The sequence below is a fragment of the Aedes aegypti genome, chromosome 2 (genome assembly GCF_002204515.2).
Source record: "Aedes aegypti strain LVP_AGWG chromosome 2, AaegL5.0 Primary Assembly, whole genome shotgun sequence".
Classification (NCBI taxonomy): Eukaryota; Metazoa; Arthropoda; class Insecta; order Diptera; family Culicidae; genus Aedes; species Aedes aegypti.
The window spans coordinates 151,917,167-151,930,859 of record NC_035108.1 but is presented as its reverse complement, the minus strand read 5'-3'; the positions used below and the strand labels follow the sequence as shown (position 1 = coordinate 151,930,859).

Genomic DNA, 13,693 nt, shown 5'->3' with positions numbered 1-13,693 from the left:
GTCGACAAGGAATTCGGACCTCACCAAGTACTGGAATCGAAGCTCCTCCAAAACTTTGTAGACGGTACTTTGATGGAAGTAATTCGGGACATACTCCACCTGCTGCTTTCTTCAGCCAATCAACTCCAACCAGACTTGTATTTGCGCCGGTGTCCAGTTCACAGCGCACAGATTGCTATTTATCACCAACAAACACCTCCAAATCCGCAAGAACGTTTCCTCCAGCATCAGAAAAATCATACACTTTCCCAATAACAACTTCTTCTTCACTCTCCGTTTCCGAACTGTCACTGTCTTCACTCTGACTGGTGCTCGAAAAGCTACCATCTTTTACTTTTTTCACTTTCTTCTCCTTGTTCTTCTTCTTACCGTCCGCTCTACACACTTTCTCGAAGTGGTTTCTTCCCCCGCATCCGCGACATTTCTTCCCCAATGCGGGGCACGAACCCTTCGAAAAGTCATGCCAATCGCCGCAGTATTTGCACTTCATTTTCTTCTTCTTCTTCACCATGTTCACATCACCACTTGACTGCCCAACACTCGCGACGTGCTTCTCTGTAATCTCTTCCGCACGACACACATCGATTGCTTTCACCAACGTGAGATTCTGGGTCGTCAATAATTTTGCTCGTAGCCTTGGCCACTTATTGGAGGTTACCACTTTATACATCACAAACTCTTCCTCCAAGGCACCGAAACGACACAGCTTCGCCAGTGATTTCAACCGAGTTACAAATTCATCGATGCTCTCTTGCACTTCCTGCATTATCGAAAAGTAGTCGTACCAGTCAACTATTTTGTTTCTCTCGCGAACCACCTTCAACTTAATGGCCGCAATCGCGGCATCCGGATCTTGCTGTTGCTCGTTTGTCAGCTCAAAATTAAAGTACTTTTTTAGTGCCGACTTGCCAATCACTGATAACAATACACTTGTTTTCTGCCGGTTTTGTTCGGGAGGCCACTGGTCCATTCCCACCGCACTGACATAATTTTGCCAGTTTTGCACAAAAAACTCAAAATTCTGTTCCATGTCTCCCTCTAGTTCCAGCGGTGGAGGAAGGGGAACTGGAAGAGCTGCCGCTTTTTCTACCGGCTGCTGCACTACTTGCTGGGGAGCACCAATCTGGCGCAACGCATTCACCATTTCTTTGAAAACACCACTTTGGTGCTGCATGAACATTGAAAATTGTTCGGAATTCATTCTGAAACAGTTTTCAGCACTTTCGGGAAAATCACACGAAGTCAGCACAGCAAAAGAAATATGGCCGCCAAGCAAGTTTCGACACGTTCACACTGTGTCCCGAAAAATCGAACACCGCGAATGATTCTTTCACTGCCTCAGTTCGTTTTTTTCCTCGCCGGAACACTTCCGCGATATTGACGATGACGCCGGAATAAACTTTCAGAACACCACGATGGCTTCTGACACCATGTTTTATTTCAAGAATAAAAAGATCCGTTCGCTACAAACTCTACTTTATTGTACATCCGAACTCTCGATCAACCAGGTAACAACTGAACTCTTTCTTCACGTCGGGGTCATTTAAACATTACGCTCAGAGGGAGCAACCACTAACTACATAATAATATAACACTAATGACTGTTGTTTTCCAATGCTTTGGACTCTACTAGCATACTTTGATTAGATGGTTTCGTTTAATGATACAATGATTTTCAAGCCTGCGGTAGAACTTTTACAGCTGCGGTGGAACTTGGCGGCTACCGCAGAACGGAAAATTTTCAAAAGAACCGTAATAATTTGGCTCGGATTGCGGTAAGTCTATTTAATTTGTTCATTAAATAGTCAGCTGATATAATGCGTTATGTAGCGGATGATACAATGATTATGGTAATGGAAGTTTGTATAAGTTTTTGTTATTTTTTTTTGTTCAATAAAATGTAAGGTTGAAATGAAATTTTATTATTTTACCCAAAAATCGATTGTATCCAGGTTTTTAGGAGCGCTAATGGCTGCTGCAAACAGGTTCGTTTTCTGGTAGAGATCACTCGATATGACGTTTGGCTTGGATCCGCTCAATATAAAACGACCCAAGCCAAACGTCAAATCGACTGTTCCCTACCAGAAAGTGAGCGTGTTTGCGGCAGCCATTAGCGCTTTTAAAAAGCTGGATAGATATCATGATTTTCATTATTAATTTTTATATGAACTGACACATACCTTTAATGGGCCCATTAACAAATTTCATAACGCTGAAGGGGGTGGGTGGGTGTCCTTGAGATGTTACAGCTCATACAAAATTTGAAAAATATCCATACAAATTGCGTTACAAGGGGGTGGGTGGGTATCAAAAATGAGCATTTTTGGTGTTATGAAATATATGAATAAACCCTAATATATTATGAAATGAACTTTGATTATGTGTGTCACAAATATCAAGCATGTTTCGATACAAATTGGGTCCTAAAATTTTTAATGAAATCTTGTTTTTATTTAATAACACAAAAGAGCATGTTACTGTAACTACTTTAGCAATAGACCATTTCCGTGAAAAAATATTATTTGCTCATAAGCTTTCTATTAATTTACTGGACAAACTTTCCCAAGCAACCCATATGTTTTGTAGCCTCTAACTATTGAAAAATAACGAAAAACTGGCGGCACAGAAGTTTACCTCACGGTCCCCTACAATTTATATCTCTCCGATGTTTTTGGGAACCCCTTTTTCCCCTATGAATTTATCTCCACGTTGTGGTGAATTTTGATCAGCTGTTTCTCCGCGGTCTCCACTTTGTTGCTCTTTGGATTCGGATGTGTTTGTTCTGTTTTGGCATGGTGCATGGTGCCGAAAAAGTTGCTATCTCTGTTGCTCTCTCATCATGACCAATTGACTGTCCTGCTCTTTGACATTTCCTGCAGGAATTGTTTTCACTTTTATATGGAGTTGACATTCACAGCAGGAATCGTTGACTTTAGTTTTTTCGAAGTTTCGAGGTTATGTCAAGCGTGAAACGATCTATCTTCTCCTTTGATGCCACTTCTATGGTGGCAGGAATTCCCACATCCCTCCCAGGAAACCATCTTGGTGCTGGTCGTCAAAATATCTATATTTACAGGTTCCACCATATAGGAAACATTGTTTAATTGCGTGCGAATGGCGAATACATATTTCCCCGTTTTTGTTTTTTGCAAGACTCCCCCAAAACATTTGCCATCATCGAAGTTCAACTAATTTGAAGGGGGAAGAGAAACATCCACAACCATCATAACGATCCTCCATATCCTTCGCATGAAGCTACTGGTACTGGTACTCCAGTTCTCAAAAAGGGTCCTGCCCTCTCGGTTTTGTAATCAGATGAAAACTTACGACGAAAATACCACTGCGTGGAATCAAATCATTCGCTCTCTACTGAAAAACCGGAGGAGTTCCTGTGCTGAGGTTGCAGCAGCTCCTCATTTGCTATATTCGAATTAGGTCCACCTTCCATGGGTACCGATTATCGAGGAATTACTACAGTATGCTGCAGCGCAGTAAAATCTTCTTGGCTATTTTCCGCCGATCGCAAAACCGAAAGAGAACAGGACGCTTGTCGAGGAATATCGCGGAGCACCACAGCAACTTCAGCCAAGGAAATGAAGGCGATGTATAGGATTCCGTACTAGGGTGTTTTCATGATTCCGGTAGCGGTCCGTATTCCGTGTTGGGATGTTCTTATATGATTTCGGTAACGGTTTGAGGTTATAAATCGAACATTGCTGCTCATTTTTGCAATGTCGAGTATAGGCCTTTTCATGTGACAGATCCGTCTATGCATTTGTTTACATCGGTGGAGGACCGGTGCTAACGCGGGCCTGTCATTTTCATAGAAGAACTGTCAAAGTGCTTCCCGATCAGCTGATTTGAGACGTCATGTGAATAGGCCTATGTTGTGTTGTGTTTTGGAATTTGACATTTCATCATGTCTACAAACATTTAACGCAGGGGTGTTATAGAACATTGTGGAAAAATCTCCACTCTGTGTGCCCATAGGGTTGAAACAACTGTGCCGCATGACGATTTTAAGCTCAAAATGTGGTGAATTTTCATGTTTTTAAAAAATTGTAAGAAAACCAGGACTGCATATAAATAAAATCTAAAAGCGTCAATAATCATTAAAAACAATCTTCTATAGAATAAAAATATAAAAACTGGGGGTAAGGTTTGACGGAAATGGTCTATTTTTCCCGCTCAAATAATGGCTATATCATGTTTAAACTTTTATTTAAAAATTTGGTCCATAAATGAACCTTGACACTTTTGATCATGTTTGACGTTCGCTTAGTCGACAAAAACACCACAGGAGTTTTAGTTCGACCACTGGGGTGTTCCTATCTGACATTTCGTAAGGGAAACAAAATACACCCAAAATTTGAGTTTAAGCCAAAGGATGTGACAAAATCTAAAAAAATATTTTTTGGGCTTAAACCAACGGAAAACATTAGAAAATTGAGTAAACATGTGTTTTTGGACTAAACTTAAGCGTTTGGCAATAAAATTGGGACAGGGCTTTAGGACCCTATTGCAAAAATCTATATGGGAGACACATATCAACAATATGAGAAATTTTATCAATGCATTCAATGAATGGAATAAACCAAAAATGTACAATATAACGTATGGGTTTGTTCATAAATTTTATAACGCCAAAATATCCATTTTTGACACCCACCCACCGTCTCTTAACGCATTTTGTATGAATATTTTTCAGATTTTGTAAAAGCTTGTAATTTTGTAACATCTTGAGGACACCCACCCACCCCCTATAGCATTATGAAATATGTGAATGAGCCATATCGTATACAATACAGTGTATTGGAATTGAATGTCGAAGCAACATTCTTGATTGAATATACAATACATTCAATAACAATTTAATGTATTGCAACAGAACACTGTAATGACTTTCAATGGTTTTATACCTAACAATTTTTGTCGAATTCTGACTGTAAAACAACTGTTACTTTTTTCTATGTAGTTTGACTGACAGAAGTAATCAAAACTAGTTCGAAATGCAAGAAATATTGAGGGTTTATTCACAAATTTCATAACGCCCAATATGGCCATTTTCGACACCCACCCACCCTCTCGTAACGCTTTTTGTATGAATATTTTATAAATTTTGTATGAGGCGTATCAGCACGAGGACACCCACTCATCCCCTTCAGCGTTATGAAATTTGTGAATGGGCCCTTGCAGGAAAAATAGTAAGTAAAAATATTTCGTTTAATAAAAATAAGTGATTTTACTGTGATTTTTGAAAAGACGAATTCAGTAAGCACAGACAAACAAACGTAATACTTAGAACAAAAATCGTGAATCAAATCATAGTCGCGAGATCATGGATGCCCAATGCTAAAATCACTGTGCTTGGCTGATGGTCCAACAGATTTGATAACTCTAACAAGAACGATGCGACCCAATTAAACATTTGACAGTTCAACTGCCGACTAAATTGATTCAAAAATCGGTCGATTGTTGCACCGACGCTTCCAGTCAATCAGTCAGTGATTTTTGTTAGCGAGCGATATCGATTCGTTTTGAATCATTGGCGATCGTCATCGCTGGTCAAATATCTATAAAGAAATTGTAACACTGGTTGATCGGGTTATGGAAGTTTAACACAGGGACCAACTGAATAACACCCGATTAAATAGGGTGTGCCGACGTAGTCCTACTGAATAGGTAGATGAGTCGATTGTTTCTGTAAAATCCAACAAAGTTGACATTCTTAACACCAGATTTCATCGGTCACCCGATTTAATCTGGCAACTAGTCAGTTGATCGCTATGATAAACTTTCATATGCGTCGGTGCAACGATCGACCGATTTTTCAACCTATTTGAACTGTAAAATCACAGACAAACAGACGTAACACTTAGAACAAATCGAGATCAAAATCATAGTCACAAAGACATGTACGCCCAATGCTAAAATCGGTGTGTTTGGCCGATGGACCAACAGATGGCGGTAGTGTGTAAACGTCAAACGCGAACAAAAACGATGCGAGCGCTGCGGGTGGTGGATTGGCCACCTACCATATATTTGAATCGGTCGTGCTTTGGGGGTAATCGAGTTCAGTTCGCCTTCGGCGTCCCAATTTCGTGCAGCGTATCGCAATTTCCGGATTCCACCCTGGAGAAACCCCCTATGACGAAATTTGCGATTTATTATTGCTCTTCTTTACCGATATCGGATCTGTCAAACTGCAAAACTTACAGGTGTATCGTAAAATTTTGCATTCTTGTTTCGAGACCGTCAGCTACCGAAAAAAAAGGATTTTCCCGTTGTTCAATGTGCTATTCGGATTGATAACTTTTAATTTAACTCAGTTCAAGTGAATTTTTATTGCGGAGGAAAGCAGCGGCAGAGTTTCCTTCAGGAATAGTCCCGAAAACAGTTTTTTTTTCTACGCGGAAGGCAAAAGTTGCACATTTTTGACAACTGCTCCAGGATAATCGCTGGATGTCAAAGTGCGGTTTTCGTGAACGGAGAGTGCGCGTGTGTTTGTGTGAAGGATTTCGGGCTCGTTGAGCGTGTGTGTGTTTCGTTGTTGCGGTCCGAAAAAGGGAACGCCATATTGAACAAAAGAAGAGACGAGAGAATAGTTTGTTCATCGTTTAGCAGCCGCGGTTTGCCCGTCAAAAAGGCCAAGTGCGAAGCAAAACTAGAAAGCATTTTTCGCCGTCTGCACCAGGAAACGAGCAGAGTGATTCTACGTGGACAATTTCGTTCCGGAAGGCTGGATATTTCCGCCGCTTGGGACTTTCGTTCCTGTTCGATGTGAAGAAGAAAGGGGAGTCTGGGGATTAGCGGCCGTTTTGTCCGACTCCCGAGAAGAAAAGTGTGTGTTTTCGTATATCGTTCTGTGCCCCGTTCTCGGATACACCAATAATCTCGCAATCACTGTAAGAAGGATACTGTGAATGGGAAACATTTTGACACCATGAATGAAGGATCGATTTTTGGGCTATGATTCTAGTAGATGTTTTAGGTGTTCCTGAGTGGATGAAACAAATAATTGAGTAAGATTCCCTAGCCGGTTTCGGGTTGGATGATTCGTAGTGGAAAGTGCGTTTCTGTTTGTGTCTCCAAAGTCTGGATGGATCGAAAAAGATACGAAATTTTCCTGGACTCGATTTGTCCAAACTTTTGGATGTGATGAAACAAAATTCATAATTGATATTATTGTGGCGTTTTGGTAAGTAAAACATTATTGTCCAGTAAATTCGGATGTCCATGTTACAAATTAATTAGACGATGACGACGTATATTTGCAATGGACCAGAATCTAAACTTATAGCAATTACATGGAATGTACAGTATAGAACAATAGGTTTGCAACTTTTTCGATTTTCCTTACAAAATTCAAGACCAACAATTGAAAAGGCCTCAAGTCCAAAATGTAAACAAATCGGGTTTCTGCTGATTTAAGTGTATAAAAGCCTATTCTTACTGTAACATACAATAGTCATGCAAAAATATGCATGAAAGTTGAAAAATTATCATTTTTCTAAAAGGCCCCGTCTCATTTCCCGATAATTAGGATATTAATAGTAAATGCGGCCTTTTCCCAAAAAGGCCCCATTTCTATATTTACTTGAAACCGAGTTGAGGCCTATTAAACAAACATCAAAATTGCAACTAAAATTACGAAAATATGTTTCAAATTTACTTAGCAGATACAAGTTATACTTCAGCCGCTCCGCTCCCTGTATTATTTTACACAGCGATAGTTTCAACAGCGAACATAATCAAATTTTCTGTCGGGTTCCCGTGAAGTGATGTATTTTGTATCATACTACCTAATAATACCTGTGTCAGCCTGTCTGTACTTCACAAATTATCAACATAAACACGATTTGGTTTCAATTGCATGAAAAATAACGTTTAATTGCAATATTATATCAATTGAACCAATTTTCCATACATTTTCTCGACGACAAACTCGCGTAGCACATACATAATGTTCATGGATGACGAAGGGTTCAATCAATCACATATTTAATCGACCGCACGAATCTTCTCTTGCTGTAGGGATCTCCATGTACTTTACTTCACCACTTAACACTCTTCTACACTTCAAATTTCTTATTTCATCTTCAATTTTGAATGATTTTCAAAAGGCCACATCAGAAGATGATGAAAAAACAAGCCACAACTAGAAGGCCTCAACACATTTTAGAGTAAACAAAGGCGTCAACTCACAGGCCTCATCAGCGTCGGCCGGCGTCTATGGCCACAAATGAAAAGGGCTGCACAGCTTTTGGTGAAATAAAAGCCTCATTTCCTTTGACTCGTTTTTTTAGCAGGATTTTTTGCTAAAATGATAGTAATGAATATTCATAGCTATAAATCAGTTTATCCATCGACTTTCTGGACGATAAAATAACATAAAAAGCTTAAATTCATAATATAAATTTGATTTATTGTTTGACAAAACGAGATTGCATTTTTCTCATTGTTTACTTTTTGGAGATGAGGCCTTTTGAATTGCTAGTCTTGAATTATCAACTTTGATAGGCTAGATCCCAGTAATCTATGCACCGATTTGAATGAAATTTCACAGCAAGTCAGACATAATTTGAATTTCAACATGTATGCTTAGGCATTTTTTTTCTAATCGCTAGTTCAAAAGTAATAGTTTATTAGAGAACACGTAAACCTTTTACATGTTATGCTTAGGTGAGGTCAAGGAGAAACAATAATGTTTAGCTTTAGCAAATTACATTGGTGTCTTCAGGACTACACTGAACCAAGGAATCATGGCAGGCTTATCTGAAATCACAATGTTTTTTCATCTACAGTCTACTCCCCATTTGAAGGGATCATCGAGTTAGGGAGGCAACACAAAATCAATGAAGTGAAAATCCAAGAGATGATCGAGTTAGCCATGAAAAACATATTTTGCAATGAGCCGATGCACGAGCTGACTATTTGACGTTTGAGCGGTGCCGTGTTATTTACGTGATCACGGGAACGGGTAAATTTGGCACCGTTCTAACGTCATATTAGTGAACTTGTGCATTGATCCATGCCGTGGTATATTAGCCTACTTTTTATTAACAGAATGGATCATATAATGGCCTACTTTTCCTAAAAAAAAACAGTGCTGAAAAGTAACACTTTTCAGTTCTGTTTTGGGAGTTGCCAGATTAATCTCTAAATGCGTCCATGCGTTAAATTACTTTCGATTTCTCAATAATTTAGTCAACTAGATTCTGATTCTACATCCGTCGGACGATCCAATTCCGAATCAGGTAAGGGATTCTGACTTGGAATCGGATCGTCTAGCAGACGTAGAGGAGGCAATTAGTTTACTTTCTAAAATATGGATATCTTCATACGATCGTTCGTGTAAGTAGTTCGGCACATGAAGAATTAAGTATACAATTGACTAATCCTCTGGTGAATTACATTCACTCGGTTTAAGAATTGTGATCATTGAGCGGAGCACGCTTCTGTATGCACCTCGCTCAAATACTAAAATTTTTGGATTGAAAGAATTCAGTTCAAGGATGATATCAATGGACATCTTACCTGGTTTGTCCTCGAATGTAGAATATAGACCAGCAAAAATTTGTGACAGTCATTCAACTGTATCACAGCCAACGTGATTGAAAAATTCTAAGCTGTTACTACGCATGGATGCCTATATGGATTATATCGAAACATGTTCAATAACATTGTTGATTTTCCTAGAAATAATCCAACTTGAATTACATTTTTCGTAATTGAAAAAAAATGTAAATTTATGTGTAAAGCTCGATTTTTTCAGCACTCGTCGCAATTATCTAACTCGGCAAGCCTCGTTGGATAAATGTACTACTCGTGTTGAAAAAAAAAATCATTATTTTGTAACTTGTTGCATAAACAACTATTTTACTATAGGGCTCTGCACAAACATTAAACCCTCTCTTTCACTCTTCCATAAATTTTGTAAACAACAAGACTAGTAAACGTCAAAATTTCTTATAATATCAAAACAGTGCAGAGGTCAATGGTTCTCCAAAAATGACGTCCATCGTGTGGGGGAGGGGGGTTCACTCGCACCAAATGTACCATGTACAAAACGCTCATAAGGCCGGTATTCCTATACGGGCATGAAACGTGGACGATGCTCGAGAAGGACCTGCAAGCACTTGGAGTCTTTGAACGTCGGGTGCTTAGGACCCTCACCCAACATTACGGCGAACTCAGTATCTAGAAGGTGGCCAAAGCTGGAAGGATACGATGGGCAGGGCATGTTGCAAGAATTCCGGGCAGCAACCCTGCAAAGATGGTGTTCGCTTCGGATCTGGTGGGTACAAGAAGGCGTGGAGCGCAGCGAGCTAGGTGTTCGGATCAAGTGCGTATCGATTTGGCGAGCATAGAGCAGAACCGAGGATGGAGAGATGCGACCACGAACCGAGTATTGTGGCGTGAAATTGTTGATTCAGTGTTATCTGTTTAGATGTTAACTAAATAAAGGAAAACATGTCCAAAAAATCAAAGTACATAAAATTGAGGGTCCACTAAATCGAGGTATACCTGTATCGAGTAAGGGATATGTGTGTATGACTGTATTTTTTCACATAAGGCTCATCAATTTATCACATAAACTTGCGCGATTTCTTTTTGATTTCATTCATTTGATCAAAGGCGGCATCGGATGCCGGGCATCCACAAAATACGTAACGCTGTGAGGGGAGGGGGGAGTAGGCTCAAGCGTTACGGCTCATACAAAAATTCGATTTTTTTCAGACAAAAAGCGTTATGGAGGGCGAGGGGGTCGACCCAAGTAACCACAAGCATTATATTATTGCATTAATTTGGTCGAAAGTCAACATTTTTTGCATTAATAATGTTATCATGCATTTATTCAATAACTGTCAAGCAATGATGCATTTGATTGACATTGTAAATGCTTTGTAGCATTATTTTAATATAGCATTATGCTAAGCGTTTAGAGTGAATATACAGTTATGCTGTCATACAAGATTGCATAACCTCATTAAACGCACTTGAATCTGTAATAAATTAGTAAGACGATCGAGCACGTTCGCACTCGCTCATTACGTTTTGTGGGATATGGAAGAATAATGAAATGACTTTCTTTCATCTCGAACCCCCATTTCATGATCTAAGGATATATGTATTCAATCAGAATTGTTGTATTTTATCTATGAGACTCTTTTACTCATATGGAGCGAGAAGAAATGTCGGTCAGTTTCTCTCCTCTGAAATCTTTTTAATGCGCTAGGGCTTTGTTTTGTGGGTTAAGTTCTGTTATTTCCTCTACGAGAAAGAATGGTGATCAAATTCTTTCTATTGATGTTTCATTTGGTGAGGAAAGGAAATCAATCGCCGAAGAGAATTCTTTCTATTCGCAATAACTGGGCGAATAGTAATGTTAACACACACAGTGGCTTCGTTTATAAGGAACTTTTATCCTACCTTAATACAACAGCAGCTTTGGCACAGGACACCAATGCGCCAGGCATCCAGCACACCATCATCCTAGTTGTGGGTTCAAATCCTGATTCCAACAAAAAATCATTAAGCTGGTAAAGAAAACCATTGAAAGGTAGTCAATGGATTCATTGTTTTGTTTATTTTTAACGCAAGCCCTAAACATACATTATTTTAAGCTAATATACATCATGAACCCTAACTATACAAACATAAACGCTTTAGTAGGGCTTGTGCATTAAAACTGCTTTACCAAGTATTGCATTAATTTGGTTGTTGTGGGGCCCTTTCCCACTTTAATTATGCTTTATAAAGCTCTTAAAGGTTATGTCACTTTAAAACAAAATCTGATAACACACTATAGAGCAAACATAAAGTATGCATATATAGCTTCGTGGTTACTTGGGGAGGGTTTCCAATTTTAGCGTTACGTAAAAAATGAACGCTGCCAAACACATGCATTTGATGCAAATTTATGTGAAATTCAGATGAAATTTATTGATATTGTTAGTGATTTTCATTAGACATTATAATGAGTTTGAGATGATTTTTTTAATTATTTAATTTTTTTCTTTATTAAGGAGACTTTTGGCCCGAGGCTGGTTCGGCTCCAGTATTTTCATTTTTTGTACAGTAGAATTGATGAACAATATAATCATAATTTAAAAAACTGTTTATTTTATACATTATTGTGTGAATAAGCGATTTAATAATTACATAGGATAACCGATTTATTTGGATCTGAATTATCGATTCTTCTGGATGGCCTAAAAATTGATATAATTTTTTTCTGTAAATTCAAGCCCGTAGAATTCATTTTAATTCATTTTTTGTTGTGAATATTGAACTTACCCTTGTTTTTACGTACTCTTGAATCATCCCACATATAATTATATGATTCACATCGCTTTGAATTTTAATTTACCTTCAAATTCACCTCTTTGTTTTTTGAGAGTCGAACTCGCTATCACGAGGATTCCGCTATAGCTACAATGACTAAATACTCACTTCTGCAAATCTCATAGCATTCATTGGATTAAATACATGAATTTTGTTTGTATAAGTTTCACAGTATTGATAGAGTAAGGCGGGGCAGTATGACCATACGGGGCAATATGGGCCAGCTTTCATTTAAGGTTAAAAATAGATTTTGATCCCGATATCCTTAAGACCTCATAAAGTATGCTTCAACTAGCCACCACCGTGAAAACCGTGCAAAAATATGAGTTTATACTTCATATAAGGTACCCCGGGGCAAGTGCGACCTAAAAAAACTGTAGTTCAATCAAATTTATCAATATAATTTAGAAATTTCCATATTTTGCTAACCTAACAACAGTAGCATATTTTTGGTAGCATATTTGTCGGTTTGTCAGTGATGCATTTGAACGCGTTCAGTTCGCGTTCCAGTTCATTTTGTTGAACGCAGCGATCAAGTAGGCTTGAACATTGAGCAGTTCAAAAATATGAACCCGTGCGAGCCGAAAAATGAACGCGGTCAGTTTTGCCTGATTTACGACAAATTCTAGGTCAATGTTATGTTTTTGACATGCATTATATCGAGGGCTGTATGATTTCTATATTCATGATAAATTTCGACGATTAATACATTCATTCCAAAGACAAATTAAAGACCTTTATGTCCCTTGCAGTTGCCTAAAATTTTATGGCTCATAAGGTAATCTAGAATGCCGTGAAAAGTGTACTGCGATCTGTCAAACTTGGGTACCTTTAATACTACCGAGGGACGAAATGCAGTACTAGAAGTGGTACCCAATCTGAGCCCGAGTGTGACGGAACTGTTCATTCTTCAAGTTGGACCTCCAATCATTATTGTGAACTAAACGGGCCTCTCTTGAGCAACGGCAAGCTCTTGCTCGTAAGTTCATTGACTACTACACTCAAAATAATCCAAACGTCATTGTTACGTGAAAACATACGTGGTTTTTTTTCCATCGCACTTTTCACGTAGCTCTTACGTTAATCATAGGTAGCCCAAAATGAACGCATGAACTTTTGAACTTCGTCCATTCCACCGGCGCTACAAGTAAGAGCTACGTGGATTTTCCGGTAGCCTTTACGAAGCGTTTCAATAGGACCTAGATGGTTTTGCATTAAATTTAATTTTAATAAAGGCCAATCTTATTTCTAATAGGCTTTGGAAGAAAACTAATTCCCAATTGGAAAATGAAACCAAATCTAAAAGATTGTGATGTTTTTATATTCAATCTGAGCATTGTAAATC

At 38.6% G+C, this 13,693-nt stretch overlaps 1 protein-coding gene across 2 annotated transcripts in view; it reads left to right on the top strand.

The window, feature by feature from the left end:
- The first annotated feature begins 6,197 nt into the window (after window positions 1-6,197).
- Window positions 6,198-13,693, top strand: part of LOC5571943 (uncharacterized protein CG5098) — a 31,551-nt gene continuing 24,055 nt past the window's right edge. The window contains exon 1 of one of the 2 annotated variants that reach the window (XM_021842770.1): window positions 6,198-6,905. The gene's annotated coding sequence lies outside the window, so the exon portion shown is untranslated. Of the gene's footprint in view, window positions 6,906-6,963; window positions 7,199-13,693 lie in introns of those variants that run through there. The other variant, XM_021842771.1, reaches the window with a different exon arrangement.